This window comes from Myotis yumanensis, unplaced genomic scaffold (genome assembly GCF_028538775.1).
Source record: "Myotis yumanensis isolate MYYU_CA2020_CCGP unplaced genomic scaffold, mMyoYum1.0.hap1 SCAF_2, whole genome shotgun sequence".
NCBI lineage: Eukaryota > Metazoa > Chordata > Mammalia > Chiroptera > Vespertilionidae > Myotis > Myotis yumanensis.
The window spans coordinates 137,318,194-137,329,906 of NW_027223753.1; the positions used below are offsets into that span (position 1 = coordinate 137,318,194).

General features: G+C 39.6%; 1 pseudogene; it reads right to left on the reverse strand.

Annotated features, from left to right (window-relative positions):
* Nucleotides 1–327: 327 nt before the first annotated feature.
* LOC139002596 (actin-related protein 3 pseudogene) lies at nt 328–1,079 on the reverse strand (annotated as a pseudogene).
* Between the last annotated feature and the right edge of the window lie 10,634 nt (nt 1,080–11,713).

Sequence of the window (11,713 nt, forward strand, 5' to 3'; positions counted from 1 at the left end):
TTGTCTTACTTAAAAAAAATTTTTTTTAGCAAGAAAAAGAATGCATGTAATTAGACAACTCAACATACTAGCTTTTTCATTCTAAAAGCACTTGCAACAAAAATCAATTTTCTTTTTTGGAGGATGGTAGCAATTAATAATTATTGGAATCCCTTGTCCTATGAATGAGTAATGGCAAGTGTCATGAGGCCACTTAAAATATTTATTTGTTTTATTGTGGTAACATACATATAACATAAAACTTACCATTTTATTCATTTTTAAGTGAATTATTTCAGTGGAATTAAATACATTCACATTGTTGTGTATGAGGCTATGTTTTGAAATTTATTTTTTACTTGGTCCCTTTTTTTCCTTTAAAATATGAAAGCCACACTCAAAGTCCATGCACATCCAGTTCAGTGAGGTCAATATTTTTGTAGAGAGAGTGACCTCAAAAAGATAATTTTGAATTACTTCATCTCCTATTTCTTAGGTAGGTGGTATGAAGTCTGGATTAGCAAATTCCTGAAGAAAGATTTCAGGATCTGTCATAACTCACGTCAATGGAAAATTCTTTCTTTGAAATCGCCTTGAATTCAGTATACTGTTTAATCCACTTGGCCCACGTGTGTGATACTTGTTAAATTCTTTTACTAAATCTGGGCAGACATAACTATAGCACTGCTTTACTTGCATAGCTGTTTCCAGGGATTGCTCTGGAGCTATTCCTACTTCTCGGCCTCAGCAGTCACCGAATGAAATATATTGCAGCTGCGTTGTGATTGACATGTGCTTACCACAGCTGCCAATCACACATCCTTCAGCCACAGGAGGAACTTGAGTGACACCATCTTTACTCTCTGGTACCATACTAGTCACTAGCAGTTTTCCTACTTGTCTTGATGCTCAGGATGCCATTAATGCAAAAACAGCCTGTATGGCTATGCATAAGCCTGAAGTACTGAAGGACTCAACAGTGTTTCAGCAGTATGTTCTGTTTTCTTGATTATCTAGTGGAGGTTTAAGCAAAAGAAAGTAATGACCTTCAGGTTCCGCTTTAAGTATTTAAAGAACACTTGCTCCACAAACCTTTCCATCAGGTCAGACTTCAACTATACCATGTGGACTGGCCACTTCCTGCTACATGGGGCCTTTTCTAACTTCATTCCAATAAAGAAGTCAAGGATATCACTACTTCCATCACCCTTTTTTATGCTCCATTGCCCACTGTTTTTGACCCCTGGGTTGCAATACATGAAAGGATAATGAACTATGGTCTGTATTAGCATCATGTTCCAGTTTTGTACACTCAGTGCCATGTCCCCCATCTTCATTTTCTCCTGCCCTTTCTGCTATTATTGTCTGGTCTGCTGGCTCGGTTCCGAGATTGGTGATACGGTATAGGGGCTATCTAACCCTCCATAGTGGGGTTACCCTCTCCTACAAATTTTCCCTCTAATGCTGCCTTTCCCCAGAAAGCCAAGATGACCATAGGTGCCCACACCCCAGTCAGGCCCAGGCTGGTGCACACCCAGAGCATCTGTACAATTGTTTTGAATGGAGGTTATAGGGCAGAAGGATAAAATTTTTATTTGAAGGTTGTTGTTTGCAGGTTGTTGTTTGCCTCTTTGCTTATTTTAAAAAACAGAAATCCAGCCTAGCCTAGCGAGGGTGTCATCCTTAATTTTGACAAGATGAGAAACAAAGTATAAAAAGAGCCAAATAGTGGCAGTGCATAGGCTAAGATCACTTAGGAAAATAAAAGCTCTGGGGACGGTGAGATCATGAATGATGCAACTTAAGTGTGGTCACAGATCAAATGTTTAGGACTCAGTGGTCGGCAAACTGCGGCTCTTTGGCCCCTTGAGGGTGGCTCTTCCACAAAACACCGACTTCTGCACATGGGCCACGAAGTTTCAATCGCACTGTATGTGCGTGACCGCAGGTGGTATTTTGTGGAAGAGCCACACTCAAGGGGCCAAAGAGCCACATGTGGCTCGCCAGCTGCAGTTTGCCGACCACTGGTTTAGGTTGACTGTACTGGTGGGAGGTGACGTACCTGGAGGAAGGCAGGGAACGGCACAGGTGAAGAAACGGTGCAGGTACATGTGCAGAAGTTGCTGCATTGAGTGGGTTTTAACTGATTAGCTTTCTGGGCAATGCTCTCAAACCAAGACACATCTAAGTGAGCCACGTGGTTAAACCAAATAGCTCTGGGAGTCTCACCTGAGGCCGATTAAAACAGACTCTCCAAGGGTGGCATTTTTACCTTTAAAAAACTTCACAGGAGATGGATTGAGGAAGAAATATTTGAGCTAGCACAATTTATTTGCAATGTTCCAGAAACGGGTTTCTATCTCTAAACAGCAAGGAAGTGGCCTGAAGCATTATACAAAGGGAAGGAATTATTGTTTTCCACTCAGTAATCGAGTGTGAACTCAAGAATGCAGTTGTAAGCCTGTTGAAGAACATGCTAATCAAAGAAGGCATGTGATGAAATGGGGTAAGCGAGAAAGGCTTTGAGGACACTGAGCAGATCAGAGGTAGCTGTTGGGTCGCTGCCATTGGCCTGTCGTGGGGGCAGCTCCTCAGTGGAGGAGGATGGCTCTCCAGAGCAGCGGAATGGGGGTGGGTGCAACGACAACACAGTTCAATACAGAGTAAGACTGAGTCGAAGAGGCCAAATCAGGCTTAGGAGTTGGCTCAAATCTGACATTGTGGCTCACGATGCAACCTCTGTTATCTTGGTTTGATTCCTAAGAAAGGAGAGTTGGTTACTAAAATAGAACCACAACTAGGAATTATGTGTTTGTACTGAGTTGTAGGTGCATATAGGATGACTGCTTTATAAACTTGGATATCAGCGTAGCCACTGTATTTGATTTTAATTATATGAAAATTATAATGCACTAAAAGCTTCATGAAATCAGAGACTGTCTATTTTGTTTGTCGCTGTGCCCCCACTCTCTAGGACAATGACTGGAACATAGTAGATGCTTGTAGAAGCTCAATAAATGTTGAATGAGTCCATTGTTCCAAAGAGGAAGGGAAGAACACCAGAACCCAGGTGAAGCCGACCACCCACCACGTTGGAACTACACACCATTGTCCCCTTAACAGAGGCACCTATAGAATTGATGTTGAAGTCTGATCTTCAGTTAGCTGTTTATCTTATTTATTCTTCTTTTTGGTAAAAGTTAGTGTCTTAATTCTTTCTTCTTCATAGTTAACATCAATTCTCAAATCCCTCATTCATATGAGAAGTAAAAAGTGTCAAGTTTCTGTATGCTATTATTTTTCTGAGGGTCCTTGCATTTTCTAAATTGAAAAGATAATGTCATAGCATGGCATTTGAATTCTCATTTTCATAATGGGGGAAGGCTTCTTTGTCAATAATAGATTGTTTTTGCTTTGGAATTCTTACTGACATGTGAAATTTTGAGAAATGGTGTGCAAAGTGATCTGACATACATTAGAACTCTGGTCAGAAAATGAAACTCTCAGCAGAAAAGAGAAGTTACTATGGGCTTACACAAGAATAGATTCTATTTTTGTCCTTTCTCTTCTTTTCCAAGGAAGTGGCGAAGAACAATTTCTTTTTCTCCCTGACTCCGAGGATATGTTGTATGTATTGGCAATTCTTTCCCTCACTCATAAAGGAGCCATGCTAATAGTAACCAGGATCTCTTGGCATTCTTAGCATTTGATTTGATTCTGAGGAGAATAAACCAGGTACGACTGCACAATCAAATAGCATGTTGGAGTGTTTGCCTAATTGAATATGGGCAAAGTCAGCCATAAATTCCAAATATTTCATAGACCACCCAGCCAGAGAACTCTGGTGGGGCCTACACACACAGGAAACTGCCACTAAGAGACAGACACTTGGGATTAAGCAAGTCATACTCACCAGCTGCTGACAGGCATTGGCAAAGCATCAGTTGTCGTTTGCTTTGTGTCCAGAGCCCACATCAAACACATTGCTGCAATTAAGCAGTGTGTCTGCCACAGTCAGTTTCGTGGAAATGTTTTCTTGCACTTCTCTGATGCATACAAATGAGGTGAAATTTCTGTTTTGCTTTCTTCAGAGCCTGAAATATAAAGGTTATAAAGGATGGATGTGATCACAACATAGCAGCTCTTGAAAACACATTCTGTAGCTTAAACCCAACCATTACCTTCCCATGAATGAGTTATCCACTATTTTGAGTTTTTGAAAAACCTATGCAACCAGGCTTATGTCTTCTTCTGCTGTTTTTAGTTTGAAGTTTTGACAATTTACTCCCCATTTTTCTTTCAAATGAGAAAATTGGTGGAAATACTTTGTAAGCTATGAGGTGCCATTCGTTCTTAAACCACCATGAGTTCCAAGGTTTTGGAAATTGCATTTGGCACTGTTTAAAGCAAGGACTTCTTAGTGCTTATTGATTATGTTTCTTGTTGTAGTTCACCCAGCGAGTCTCTCGTCCAGGGCATATGTCTAAAAGAAGCATATTATTCCTTGTGCTTGCATTGCTGCATGCTTTGAAGAAAGGGCTCTTGTAACTACTGGCATAAGCCAGAGCTAAATCTGTGATTCAAGTAATGTCCAAGGCACTTCTGCTTAGATAATTATATGAAGCCAGGTGGGATTAATTAGGGACTCTATAGGCTCATGACGGAGACACCAGTTTTGGTTCCGTTCCCGTGGCTCCCTGGCGCCACTGTTAATCTCAGAATTTTAGGTGGTGATGGCAGAGTCCAGACTCACTAGCACCATCAGGGAACTTCAAGGAGAGTGTTAAGACACCAGGGCCTAGACACCGCCCTGCGACTGTTGTTTTGCCCACATTTGTAAAGCGGTTGCTTCAGTCAGAGGAGCAGGGCCTGGGGAAACCCTGTCCTGAGGGCCAGTGATAGTGAAAGGGCAAACCAGGGTGTGGTGGCAGCGGCAGCCACCACCGGTCCTGGGACTTTGGGAGTTTTACCCAGGTTTTCCTCCTGCATTTGTGGAGACCTGATTCTCAGACCTAGCTCGGTTCTTAAGAGGTGGGACCTGGATGGAATGGGTTGAGGCCAAACTAAGGATTTGGGGCAGAGAGTAATTTATATTCTTGTTAAAGGCTAGGTTTACTTGGGATGCAAAGAAGTGTCTGAATTCTTCAGGCCAAACTAGCTGGTGGAGAGCAAGAGCTCCTATGTGAAAGGTTAGTAACAGAACAGGAAAGATGGAGCAAGCTGAGCAGAGCCTGGAGAGCCCTTCTGAGGCAATGGTGCTTGGATCCCTTTAATTCCGTTTGGCCTGAAGTATGTGACTGATGGGGAAGAAATGTTCCTCTTACTTTAGGTCCTCATTGCCTATAGCTCTTTACATCTGAATCATTGGATCTGAGAACTTAAGTTCCGTGAGGATTTAGAGACCCATCCAAAGGGAGCTTGTCCTCCTCCTTACCATCATCGGGTGATATTTTGATACACTTATTTGGGGAATATTCCTAACACAGAGGTCTAGACATCAAACTTCAGGAGTAGAAAACTTCCATGGAAATAATAAGCCAGATTTGTACATCACATGATTATTTCTAAAGACAAATACATACATATTAGTTCACTTGTACAATCATAATAGTTGTTAGTGAGAAGGAAGGCATTAATGCAGCTGGACTGGGACCCAGTCTCGTCTCCCGCCCCCCCCCCCCCCCCCCGCCCCCGACTACCAGGGGGTTCTCCACATGGGATGGGAGGAAGAAGGCAGGACACTTTATCTAATCTCCTCGTCAGTATAATTCTGGACCTCTAGGTGAATGCACTAATAATAAATGCTAGCCGGAGGGTCTCCTCTATAGAATTCTCTTAACAAGATGTCCTTGAAAATTGACATGAAATCTGGGGGAGAAAGGAGACATATTTCATGAGTGAAATGTTCCCTGGCTCTATGAGATAATCCCATAAATCCCCCATTGGAGAGTCATCCATCACTCTGGGCCAGAGAGTGTGTGCTCATCATAAGAAAGGAGTAGGGAGCCACCCTTGGTGCCCAGACTTCTCTCTGCTTTGTCTGAGCCCCTGGATTTCATGAATCTTTTACATCATTATGAACGCTCGATTCTGAGTAAGATCTCGATTTCTGTGAGTCTGATCCTTTGAATAGCTCAGGCATTAGTCAGCAAGAGCAAAGGAAACAGAGAAAATCGTTCCCAGTACATGGGCCTGACTTCTAAGATCTACTTATAGGTCTTAGCTTTTTTGTGCGACAATTGTCCATATTTTATTTATAGAGAAGAATAACAGGAAAGTTTTAAATCAGGTTCTTTAAGTAGTTAGTGGATTAATTTTTTCTCTTCTTTTATTGTGGTTATATATATATATATATATATATATATATAACTTAAAATTTACGATTTAAACATTTTAAGTGTACAACTCAGTGGCAATAAGCACATTCACACTGTTGTGCAAACAACAGCACTATCCATTTCCAGACTTTTTCATCATCCAAGACAGAAAATCTGTGCCCATATCTTTCCATTCCTCTTACTCTATCCCCTGGTAATTTCTATTCTACTTTCAGTTTGTGTGAGTTTGACTACTCTAGGGCCCTCACACAAGTGGGATCATACAATATTTGTCCTTCTGTGTTTGGCTTATTTCACTTAGGATAATGTTTGCCAGGTTTCTTCATGCCATGGTATATATCAATATTTCTTTTTAAAAAAATATATTTTTAATTGATTTCAGAGAGGAAGGGAGCAGGAGAGAGAGTAAAAAACATCTATGATGATAGAGAATCATCCACCAGCTGCATCCTGCATGCCCTCTACTGGGGATTGAGCCTGCAACTCAGGTACGTGCCCTTGACCGGAATCGAACCCGGGATCTCCCAGTCCACAAGCTGACGCTCTATCCACTGAGCCAAACCAGCTAGGGCTCTTTTCTTTTTAAGGTCAATAATATTCCATTGTATGTATATATCACATGTTTATTCATTCATGTGGATGGACTTGGGTAGTTTCCACATTTTGGCTACTATGAATGCTGCTAAGAACATTGGTGTACAAGTATCTGTTTGAGTCCATGTTATTTCAATTCTTTTATGTCTGTACCCAGAAGTAAACTTGTTAGTGATTCTATATTTAACTTTTTGTGGACCACCACACTGCTTTCCACAGCAGCTATGCCATTTTACATTTCTAATAGCAATGCTATGCACAAGGATTTCAATTTCTCTACATTCTTGCCAATCTTGTTATGGCTTGCTCCTATGAGCAGCTAGTTGCATCTTTCTGGCTATCTTTGCCTCAGGAACAGACTTACCCCTGGAACAAAACTGCCAGGACTGAGCTGGTTAGCTATCTCTTTGAAGGTGTTGACCAACGTGATTTCCGCTTTGTCACCTCCAGTCAACATCTCTGGGAAATTGATGAGTGAATAACAGAGAAGCTTGTTGGACAATTTGAAACCACTAGCACAATCTTATTTAACCCAAAACAGCTAAAAGACAAAATTTCTCATCAACTTTATTTATGGGGTCTTTCTCTACTATGTCCTCTTATTTAACTTTGACTATCCATGCCATTGAAGAGGGATTTGACATTTGGCCTTAACCATTGCTCTGTTTATTGTTCTGTTCTTTTTGTTATGAGGGTATGGTTTACCTTCTAGAAAGCTGAAACGTGTATTTGTTTAATAAAAGTGATTTTTATTAACAACTAGAGGCACAGTGCAGGAATTCGTGCATGGGTGAGGTCCCTTGGAGGGACTGCAAGAGGTTGGCCAGCCATGGGAGGTTGGCTGTGGGAGCGCACTGACCACCGGGAGGCACTCCTGTGTTGAGCATCTGCCCCCTGGTGGTCAGTGTGCATCATAGTGACCAGTCAACCGGTCAAGTGATTGACTGGTTGTAATGGTCGCTTAGGTTTTTATATTGTATAGATTGTGATTATTGATATTTTGGATATAATATTCAGTGATCATCACTGAGGAATTTATATTACTGTTGCTTAAGCCATCATTGCCTTAAATGTACATGCAACTTCTGGATGTCACCAATTACTTCTTCATTGTTAGTAAAAGCAACATCTGGTCACTTTAGATCTTTCAGGCCTGTCTGCTTCTGTTTCTGCTAACGCTCAAATTTTCAGACTGCAGTTGGCACTACAGAGATGGGAAGCCAGGCTGGGGCCTGTTCTCCCTCCCGGGCTGTTGCTAAAGCTGTCAGCCAGGTTGTGGGGTCGAATTCTGGCAAGACCAGTGTTCAGAACTTCTTAAGCTTAGCTAACTGGCACTGGATATCATCCAGGGAATAAATATGACACCCTAACTCCTTACTACATAAAAATACACACATACATAATAACATTTCATTTGGATTTTTCTGTGATAATACTGTAGGCTATAGAAATCTTTAAATAGGATCAAATTAGAAGAAACCTAATGCATTATATGCTTTGTTTAACTTGTAGATACTTTTAAATAGAAAAACTGCTAAAGGTGTTAGGCCTGTCTTTCTGGCACTTTATATAAATAGCCAGTTTTATAAAAACTAAATCTGATGGTATTAGAAATAAAAATTTAGACCCCTCACTTGAGAAACTAGGATCTTCAGTTTGAAATAAGAGTTCCTAGAGACACTGATGCTTTTAAGTGATGCTCAAGTGGTTTGCAGCTATTGAAACTCAACTAGGATCTTTCCATTCAAAGTGTGGTTGAAGGCCATCATCAATCATCATCATCACCATCATCATCATCACCAGGAACTTGTTCAAAAGAAAAAAAAATCTCAGGTCCCTCCTCAGACCTGCGGAGAAGATTCTGCATTTTGACAAGACCCCTAAGTGATTAGTAAACACATTAAAATTTGAGAAGTACACATCTAAAAGAGCTTTCTATTTAAAGGAAACTTAGCCCTAACCGGTTTGGCTCAGTGGATAGAGCGTCAGCCTGCGGACTCAAGGGTCTCAGGTTCGATTCCAGTCAAGAGCATGTACCTTGGTTGCGGGTACATCCCCAGTGGGGGGTGTGCAGGAGGCAGCTGATCGATGTTTCTCTCTCATCGATATTTCTAACTCTCTATCCCTCTCCCTTCCTCTCTGTAAAAAATCAATAAAATATATTTTAAAAAAATAAAGGAAACTTAGAGGAAGATTTCCTTTAAATCAAGTCCTTTAAAATGCACAAGGTACTCCTCCTCTTGTCATCTAATTAGTAAAAGAATACCCTAATGGTAAACTCTGAAATACTCAGTCTTAATTAAGGGGCCATTAATTAAATTTTGGTACTGTCTTAATTGAAATATTATTTCCAAGGCCTTCTAAATTTCTTTATACTTTAGTCTTTACTGCATATAAAGTGAGTTTTTAGGGACATGGTCTATTTCATGAAGGTCAGTGTAGATTATAAATTGATTCACCTTCTGGATTGTAACCTAATTGCAACTCCTCCACAGCATCTGGAGACTGGGAAAAGTTATGAGGTATATTAATAGGTTATTGTAGCATCTTCTTTGTCAACTAGTTTAAAAAATACAAGGATTTTATTTGAATTAAAATTTTTAGGTTTTATTTTTAGATTTTATATATTCATTCATTTATTTACAAAATATTTATTAAGGCCTAAACTATTTTTTTTTTCTGAAAGGTATTTTTGTTCTATTTAAGAAGTGTTTTAGAAGTCAATACAAATACAATTTGAGTAAAACAAAAACTTAGCAGTTGAGGATACAAAATATATATTTTATTTCTTGTCCATACTAAATGCTGTGTTTTATATAGAATTGCTATATGAAATAATAATACATTAAAGCATATGTATCGAGCAAGTAGTTTTTTTAAAATTTTATTTTATTGTTTAAAGTATTACAAATAGTAGTACATATGTGTCATTTTTTTCCCTATTGACCTTTCCCCAGCCTCCCCTACCCCCCTGCACATGCCCTCACCCCACCTCCCCAGTGTCTTGTGTCCATTGGTTATGCTTATATGCATGCATACAAGTCCTTCGATTGATCTCTTACCCACCCCCCCCAATACTCCCCAGCCTTCCCGCTGTAGTTTGACAGTCTGTTCGATGCTTCTCTGCCTCTGTATCTATTTTTGTTCATCAGTTTATAATGGTCTTTATTATCCATAAATGAGTGAGATCATCTGATATTTATCTTTCTCCGACTGGCTTATTTCACTTAGCATAATGCTCTCCAGTTCTATCCATGCTGTTGCAAATGGTAAGAATTCCTTCTTTTTTACAGCAGCATAGTATTCCATTGTGTAGATGTACCACAGTTTTCTAATCCACTTATCTGCTGATGGGCATTAGGCTGTTTCCTAATCTTAGCTATTGTAAATAGTGTTGCTAAGAGCAAGTAGTTTTAATACACCTCTCTTCAATTTTCGGTGGGAATTTGCATTTCATAATATTTAGAATTTTCATCATTAGGTACGTGTGTATGATTCACTGCATATCATATGAAATATGTTTTATTTTTCTTCCATAGCTTCAATAAAAAGCTCTGATGTTGGAACAAAGGTTTAAGTGTGTGTGTTAAGTGTGGCATACTGGAGCTTGACGTTTCCAATTATATTTTCCACTAGAAGTGTCTAAGGATGTTGGTAGAGTTATTGAAAACTCTACCTTGGAAAGTATTCACAGTATGCTTTGTAGAGCATTTGACACATTTTTGAAAGAGTTTATTAGCTCATGAGGGAATGTAAAGTTCTAATGGTGAGTTGCTTTGATGTTTAACAAGAAGATCAATGGTGAAACTGAGCATCATATTCTCTTCCTCATCTTTTTTTTATGATGATCATCATAGTTTAGCAAAACTAAGAAATTTCAGACAAGCTCATGTCCTGATAGTACTATGTTGTGGCTCAGAACATGTACATCTATAATAATAAAAGCGTAATATGCTAATTAGACCAGATGTCCTTCCAGACGACTTTCTGGACAAAGCCAGGGCTGCGAGGGCTGAGCTCCTTGCATGAATTTTGTGCATTGGGCCTCTAGTACACATATATGTTGTGTTTTTAGAAATAAAGAAGAGAATGTGAGGTTATTTGTGGTGAACATTCTGGTCCCAGATAATTTTGAAGTGTCTACTGGTAACATGCACAACAAAGTCATGTAGCCACAATTACAGTTGTGTGTGAGCTGCTTATTTTTAAGAAAATATTCACAGATAAATTGACACTATCTTCAAGATATTTTCATTGTCTTGTGCAATGTATAACTTGAATCTGATGTGACTATAATTTTTATATTTATAGAAGAGATGTTTCATTTCCAAGTAGAGTATTATGCTTTTATTAGCTCTCACAATCTTTCCTATTATCTCTCCTAGAAAAAGTAAAGCATCTAGACAAAAATAAATAAATCACTCAATTTCATATTGTTAGACATTACAAAGTTAGAAGATAAGTTAATGAGCTTTCAGCTCTCACTGTGTTTTTTTTTAATTCTTTATTGTTGAAAGTATTACATATGTCCCCTTCCCCCCCCGCCCCCCATTGACTCCTTCTGGCCCACCCTTACCCCCTGCCCCACCTCTCACTGTTTTTAAGCTACTTTATTTTAATTTTTTAAAATTTAAATTCTTTATTGTTTAAAGTATTACATATGTCTCCTTTTTCCCCCATTGACCTCTCCCCAGCCATTCCCACCCCCAGCACATGCCCTCATCTCCCTATGTCTGTGTCCACTGGTTATGCTTATATGCATGCATACAAGTCCTTCGGTTGATCTCTTACCCGCCCCGCTC